Here is an 8,383-nt window from a genome sequence, read left to right as displayed (position 1 = left end):
ATATCTCTTTTAAAGAGAAAGTTATACCATTATGGTTATGGTCAAAATTATATACAAGATATGTTTCTTGCATTAATGTTATTCTTAATAATCACATTACCAAAATATTTTGGCGTACAATAGGTACGTGACCAATGACCATTCATGCCATAATAATGACATTATTTTCGTATATCATCTCAAACCTCCTTCTAGAGGCGAGTGTGGTATATTCACTACCACTAGCACGTTCATATTCTTCCACGAATGAATATGTATTTGTAAATCAGATGTTGTCAAATTCACATCATGAATGGACCATAATCATCTATATGTGCTTTATAAAATCTCATGTCAAATCGATGACAAATAATACTTTCACAAAGTGAAGAATTATTTAGAGAATCCTTATTGTTCTCATTACCATAATGATGACGATTATAATTTCGTCTATTGCCACGTCCACATCCATTGATACATTCATAGTACTAATTTTGTCTTCTTTCAGACTTATCACATACTGCTATCACATTCTCTTAAGGGAATGAGAATGGAGCAAATTCAATGGGACGGGTTTTCACTTCTTGTGCTCACGATCATACATGAATTTGATCATCGCAAGACATAGAAATTTTACCACTTCGAGTGGTTATAATTTCTTACTAACTCCATTAGAGTTATAATCAAAATTTATTTTCTTTGCTTGTATTTAAAATTGAAGTATAGAATATAAGAGAAAAATACGGAAAAATACTTACCTTAAATCCAAAATTTAATCATGAAGGAAGTTCATGGAACAATTGACAATGATTATGCTCAATCTCAAAGCTTCTACTCAATTGGTTAGAGTCTCGTGCTGATAACGTGTTATGAAACAATAAAGAAGAAGAAGAATATTGCAAGAAAAAGTAGGGAGAGAAAATTCTTATTGATTTTGGGATGAATTACAATGGAATAGAACCCTCTATTTATAGGGAGAGGGTGACTTAGCCACCAAGTAATAAACCCTAGAATCTCTCTAAATATAGACATTCACCATAAATAAAATTCTATTTATAACAATTATAGTATTTAATTTTCTTTTTAACGTGTGTATTACGGATTTGGACAATATAATACATTCTCAAATTAACTTAGTAATAAGACATTACAATACATTTTAACATTAAATTAGTAGTAGGAATTTTTAAGAAGTATATCCTAAAAGTAATAGGATTACATTACTAAAGATATTTACTTGTTTAATTTTATATGAATTAGACATCCCGAAAGTAATTATACTAATAGGATTCCTAAAGGTAATCACGTAGGATTCCTAACGTGTAGTATTATGTCCTAAAACTAATAGGATTATAAGGCTAATATCTAGAATTCTGGTTATGTTCTTTTATTATGAGTTATTATGCTTAATATTATAAGGTTATTTGATGGGTTTCCAATGTCATAGCTTTATGTTTTGCTGATCTAACAAACTTACTGTCAAAGAATCAGATAAGGAACCTGACACACTTGGTACACATCGCAAATCAACGGACTCCGGCTAATGTGAACTGCTACAATTTCAGAAGATAGAGAATCACCACAGGGACCTGATACCCTTGTGTTTCCCTGACAGCAGTACGAAGTCAACTGTGTACAGCTGAAAAGTGACTGCCTGCACTGTACACAGAAACAGTGCAGCACAATTTTGCAGTCACTTGTCCTTTGACTAACCAAGTGATTACATCTTTCAAGCGATGTCATCCAAGTTGTATTAACTAGTGTAGTACAACAAAACATCACTTGAACACTTGAGAATCAACATGAGCATTCAATCACTCCAACCGTTCATAGATCAAGCATTCAATTCTCAAGTGCATCAAGAACAAAGTTTAACACTACTACGGACCAGTTCCTAAATCTAGTATCTTGTTGTCCTTAGTTGAGTTGTAACTTTGTAATTGTTCTTCATTGTAATTCCTAATTTGCTTATCTAGAAGAGTTGCTTAGGAACCCCCTTGTAAAACCATAAACTCTTAGTATTTGTGTCGTGACTCGTGACTAGAGTTAGTCATGAGTTGAAGTCTTTGTAATAGGTGTATTGCAAAGTGGCTTGTAATAGGTGTAATACAAGTTAGTGAGAGATTAAGAGTTTAATTCCTAGATTGCATAGGTTGTAATCTAAAAGTTGCTCATAGTGACGTTGAAATCCTACCAGTGTAGGTCGTGGTTTTTATCCCCTTGAGCAGGGATTTTTCCACGTAAAATTTCCTGTCTTATTTACTTACTGTTTTATTAGCTTCTCAGTGGAAACTCATAGAGGACCTGGTATCTATATAGTATGGTGGACTCATATAAACTATCAATTGGTATCAGAGCGGGTTCTTTCTATCAGGCTAACACCTAGGAAGGATCCTTATAGCTGCTCCACCAAATATTGAAGAAGGTCAGTCTACGTATAAACCACCTAGGTTCAATGGGCAATACTATGGGTGGTGGAAGACAAGAATGCATAACTTTATCATGGCAGAAGATTCTGAGTTGTGGGATGTTATATGTGATGCTCCTTATGTCCCAACGAAGAAGGTCGGAGATGCTCCAAAGACGATGCCAAAGACCAGAAAGGAATACAACGATGCAGACAGGAAAGCTGTGGAGAAAAATTTTGGTGTGTGTTATAGGACCTGATGAATATAACAAGATCTCAGCTTGTCAATCTGCCAAGGAAATATGGGAAGCTTTGCAAACAGAACATGAGGGAACCACTCAAGTATAGCAATCTAATATTGATATACTCACCACTGAGTATGAGCTCTTCAGGATGAAAGACGATGAATCTATTCAAGGCATGCACACAAGATTCACCTCCATCATAAATGAGCTACACTCGCTCGGTGAAATCATTCCTAGGAACAAGCTTGTGAGAAAAATTCTCAGTGTTCTGCCTAGTTCGTGGGAGAGTAAAGTGAATGCCATTACTGAGGCAAAGGATCTGCAGGCCCTAACTATAGATGAGCTAGTTGGAAATCTTAAAACTTACGAAATGAAGAAGAAGAAGGACAGTGAAAGAAGAGAACCAAAAAAGGAAAAGAACCTGGTACTCGAAGCCGAAGGCAATGACTCAAGTGAGGAGGACAGTGACACGGCTTACTTAACCAAGAGGTTTCAGAAGATGGTCAAAAGAAATGGAGGAATACCAAAAAGGGGCACCACTAGCAGACCAAAGAATTATGACCACTGTCATAAGTGTGGAAAGCCAGGGCACTTTATCAAAGATTGTCCTCTCCTGAAGCAAGAACACTTCAAGTACAACCCTGATAAAGCAGCCAAAAGGAACCCAGTTCCTGACAAACGTTTCAAAAGGAAGAATGCCGCTGACAACATTGTGAAGTAAGCTCTTGTAGCATGGGGAGATTGCTCAAGTGAGTCTGAATAAGAAACTGATGCAGGTGATAGTTCCATGATGGCAGTTGAAATTGAAAGAAATGAATATGATTCAATATTCGCTTTGATGGCACAATCAGACGATGATGAAGATGATGACAATGATGAGGCAAACTTCAGGGATGTTCAGAGAAATCTGAAATCCTACTTCCCTAAGAAACTCATGTCATTAGCAAGTGTATTAATTGATGCCTATCATAGTCTTGTAGAGGATAAAGATGCCTTGACCTTAGAACTAGGAGAAGCTGAACAAACTAGAGATGATTTAGTAGTGTGTGTAGTTGATCTGAAGGAAACCATAAGCAATTTGGAGAATGAAAAAATCGTTTTAACTGAAAAAATTGTTAGCGTAGAACAGGAAAGAGATGATTTGGTGGTTGTAGTCGTTGACTTGAAAGAAACCATTGAGAATTTAAGTAAAGACAAGGATGCTTTAATGGAGAGAGTGAATGCTATTGGGGAGGAGAGAGATGACCTCTTAATAGTGATTGCAGACTTGAGGGAAACTATAGAGGAACTAGGAACTGAGTGTAGGCCTGAAAATTCTGAAAAAGGAAAAGGGGTAGCTAGTGAGGCACACATTAGGCTTGAAAATGAGTTGAAAGCTGTGAGAACTAGTTTGTGTGTTGAACTTGAGACAAATAGGCAGCTCCAAGCAGAGCTGGAAAGAGTAAAAAATGATCTTGAGAAGTCCCTTAAGTGGACCTGGTCCTTGGAAGCTTTACTGCCATGTATGTTAATAATAGTGAAAATAGGCAGGGTTTCATAGGGAGAGGACTCCTTACAACCCCCATAGCAAGTATGTTATTGTACCGGAGAATTGGCTGTTTACCCACTGTGGGAACAATGGGCATTTCAAGGAAAATTGCCAAGCCAGGGTCTAGTCTCTTAGGAAAAACAAAGTGTTTGCTGAAAAAGTAACTACTGAAAAGGGACCAGGTGCCACCTATAAAAACGCATGTTACCTGCATGGACTAAAAGAGCTCTTATTCATCCTCTTGCCTACTACAAGGGACCCAAACTTGCTTGGGTTCCTAATACTAACTATTGATTTCCTTGTGCAGGGAACAATGAAAGGAAGCAGTCAAATATGGTTCATGGATAGTGGATGTTCAAAGCACATGACTGGGAACACCATGGACTTTCTTTCACTAAAAGCCCTGCAAGGAGGGAGTGTATCCTTTGGCAATGGGAAAAAAGGGTACATTCTTGGAGTTGGAAAAATTGGGAAATCACTCACTCACTCAATTGAGAATGTGTACTACGTCAATGGCCTCAAGTACAGTCTCTTGAGTGTTTCTCAAATATGTGATAAAGGAAACAAGGTGGAGTTCTTGTCAAAAATATGCTCAGTTACTAATCTAGTAACTGGTGAAGTGGTACTGGTGGACAAAAGATACAAGAACATCTACGTTGCTGATTTTGAATCCCTACAAAGTGGTGATCTGAGTTGCTTGAAAGCTATTGATGATGATGCTGAACTGTGGCACAGAAGACTGGGGCATGCAAGCTTTTCTCTACTGAATAAGCTAGTTCAGAAGGACCTGGTCCGTGGTCTGCCCAAATCAAAGTTCATGGAACACAAAGTTTGTGATGCCTGCGCCAGATGGAAGCATGTGAAATCTTCATTTAAGCCAAAGAAGGATGTCAGCACCTCAAAACCACTTGATCTCCTTCACATGGATCTATGTGGGCCTATGAGAGTGCAAAGCAGAGGAGGAAAAAGATACATTTTTGTGATAGTGGATGACTATTCGAGATTCACTTGGACCTTGTTCCTCAGAACAAAAGATGAAACTTTTGAAGTTTTTGTAGCATTTGTGAAGAAAATTCAAGTGAAGATGGATTCAAAAGTAGCTTGCATAAGATCATATCATGGGACAGAATTTGACAACGCCAAGTTTGATGATTTTGCAACGAGAATGGCATTACCCATAACTTCTCCGCCCCCAGAACTCCACAGCAAAATGGAGTTGTGGAAATAAAGAATAGAACTCTTGAAGAAATGGCAAGGACAATGCTGATCGATAGTGGGACAACGAAGAACTTCTGTGCTGAAGCTGTTAACACTGTCTGCTACTTGGTGAACGGGTGCATGATCAGGTCTCTCTTGAACAAAACCCCCCTATGAGTTGCTGAATGGAAAGAAGCCCAAGCTGACTCATTTAAGAACATTTAGGTGCAAATACTATGTTCTCAATAATGGAAAGGATCAGCTTGGAAAATTCGATGCCAAAAGTGATGAAGGAATCTTCTTGGGATATTCCTCTGAAAGTAAAGCCTACAAGGTGTACAATAAGAGAACTCAACGTGTAGAGGAGAGTGTGCATGTAATCTTTGACGAGTCCTATCCTTCCTGTGAGAGAATTAACAAGGGTGATCAAGATGGAGAGTCCTTGTCAGTTCCAGGTAAAGTCATAGATATGGAAAACGGAAAGGCAGACTTGATGAGTCAAGTAAAGAAGCCAAGTGAAGAAAATGAAGTTTCTTCAGCTGGAGAGGAACCAGGTGCCACAATCACAACAACTAAAGCTGAAGAAAGAGTGGTTGATGCAGTTCAAGGTACTCCACAAGTTTCTGAGAGGAGAATGCAAGAATACCAGTCAGACTTACCCAGCTCCTCTACGAATGAGATTCAAGTGCCCAACTCGGAACACAAAAGCTCCCATCCTCTTGATAACATAATCACTCCTCTAGACTCGGGAGTAAAAACCAAATCAAAAGCCATAAATTCACTTGCCTTCTCAGCCTTTCTTTCCTAAATAGAACCCAAAAACATCAAGGAAGCCCTAAAGGATGCAGACTGGATCACTGCCATGCAAGATGAGTTACATCAGTTCGAAAGGAACAATGTATGAAACCTGGTACCTAGACCCTCGGATAGAACAATCATCGGAACCAGGTGGGTATTCAGGAATAAGCTTGATGAACATGGAAACACTACAAGGAGCAAGGCTAGGCTAGTGGTTCAAGGTTATAATTAGGAGGAAGGAATTGATTATGATGAGACCTTTGCTCCTGTTGCTCGCATGGAAGCTATTAGAATTCTCATTGCATTTTCATCACATATGGAATTCACTCGGTTTCAAATGGATGTCAAAAGTGCATTTCTGAATGGATTCCTTAAGGAAGAGGTCTATGTAAAGCAACCTCCAGGTTTTGAATGTCATGAACATCCTGAATATGTGTTTAAATTGGACAAGGCACTGTACGGGTTGAATCAGGCTCCTCGAGCTTGGTATGAAAGACTGTCAAAGTTTCTCTTAGAAAATGGTTTCACAAGAGGAAGAATTGACAACACTTTATTTATGAAGAAACGAGGGAGGAACCTGCTCATCGTTCAAGTATATGTTGATGATATTATTTTTGGGGCAACAGCTGATTCACTGTGTGAAGAATTTGCAAAACTCATGGGAAGTGAGTTTGAGATGAGCATGATGGGTGAGTTGAATTTCTTCCTGGTCTTCAAGTGAAGCAGTCCACAAAGGGTACATTCATCTGCCAGCAGAAATACATCAAGGAGCTTCTGAAGAGGTTTGATATGGAAGCATCAAAAGTAATTGATACTCCCATTGCTACTGCCACTCGACTGGACATGGATGGATCTGGATCTCCTGTGAATCAAACCATGTATAGAGGGATTATTGGGTCTCTTCTCTACCTCACTGCCAACAGACCTAGTATTGTTTTCAGTGTGGGGCTATGTGCAAAGTTTCAGTCAAATCCCAAGGAATCTCATCTGAATGCTGCCAAAAGAGTTTTGAGATATTTTAAGGGAACAAAGGACCCGGTCCTGCTACCCTTCAGGTGATAATTTTAATCTTGTTGGGTATGCTGATGCTGATTATGCAGGTTATCTTGTGGACAGGAAAAGTACTTCTGGAATGGCTCACTTCCTAGGATCATGTCTCATCTCATGGGGCACAAGGAAGCAAAACTCAGTAGCTCTCTCAACAGCTGAAGCAGAATATGTTGCTGCAGCTTCCTGCTGTGCTCAGCTCTTATGGATCAAACAGCAGTTGGAAGATTTTGGTGTGTACACTGACTGTGTGCCTCTCCTATGTGACAACACCAGTGCACTCAACATGGCCAAGAACCCGGTTCAACACAAAACAACCAAGCACATTGATGTGACACATCATTTTCTGAGAGACAATGTGGAGAAAGGGCTTATCTGCATGAAGTTTTGCAGTACAGAAGACCAAATTGCAGATATCTTCACCAAAGCACTGAGCAGAGAACATTTTGACAGAAATAGGCTAGAGCTGGGGCTAATAAAGCCAAATTGAGAACCCGATTCCCATCAGTTGGCTATGAAAGTCACTTTTAGGTAACATTAGCTAGAGTGTTTTCCGGCCAAGTTTAACTCACTTCAATACCATTGCAGGTAGACACGCATGATGATTATAGAAGCTGTAGGTGCACTGCATGGATGGTAAAAGAGGATTGAAAATTTTCAAAGACAGGTCAAGAACCTGGTTCTTGTACCACAGGTTAGTAGTCTTGTGTATTCTCATACATATCTTAAAAAGATGCAAAAAATGATTTCCATGTCACCTACCTTTTCAGACCCTGCGTCTTTTCATTTCAAATCCCTTCATCTCCCTCTGAAACGTTGCAACTCCCCATACACTACCGCCGTTTCAGAATCGGTTTCTCTCTCTCTCCCTCATAATTATCTTGTCTCATTAAAACCCTCTCTTCTTTTTGAACGATAATACTTCTCTCTTTAGACTTTCTCCAAAACATTCTCAACTGTATATTTGCAATGGCTGAAAATCACCCGATAATCCCTTCTTTAGTTGAGAACACCCCAGAGAAAACTCTTGATTCTTCCGTCCCTGATGAACCCTCTGTCACCATTCCAGTCTCAACCACTGAAAACACCTCCCAACCAGATTTCCATATACCTTCTAGTTCTCATGCGACTCTCTCAGACCTCTCTCTCACCCCAAATGATGAGAACTCAGAAACCCCAAAA

Source organism: Nicotiana attenuata, unplaced genomic scaffold, assembly GCF_001879085.1.
Source record: "Nicotiana attenuata strain UT unplaced genomic scaffold, NIATTr2, whole genome shotgun sequence".
Taxonomy (NCBI): Eukaryota; Viridiplantae; Streptophyta; class Magnoliopsida; order Solanales; family Solanaceae; genus Nicotiana; species Nicotiana attenuata.
Note: the sequence above shows the minus strand (reverse complement) of the source record.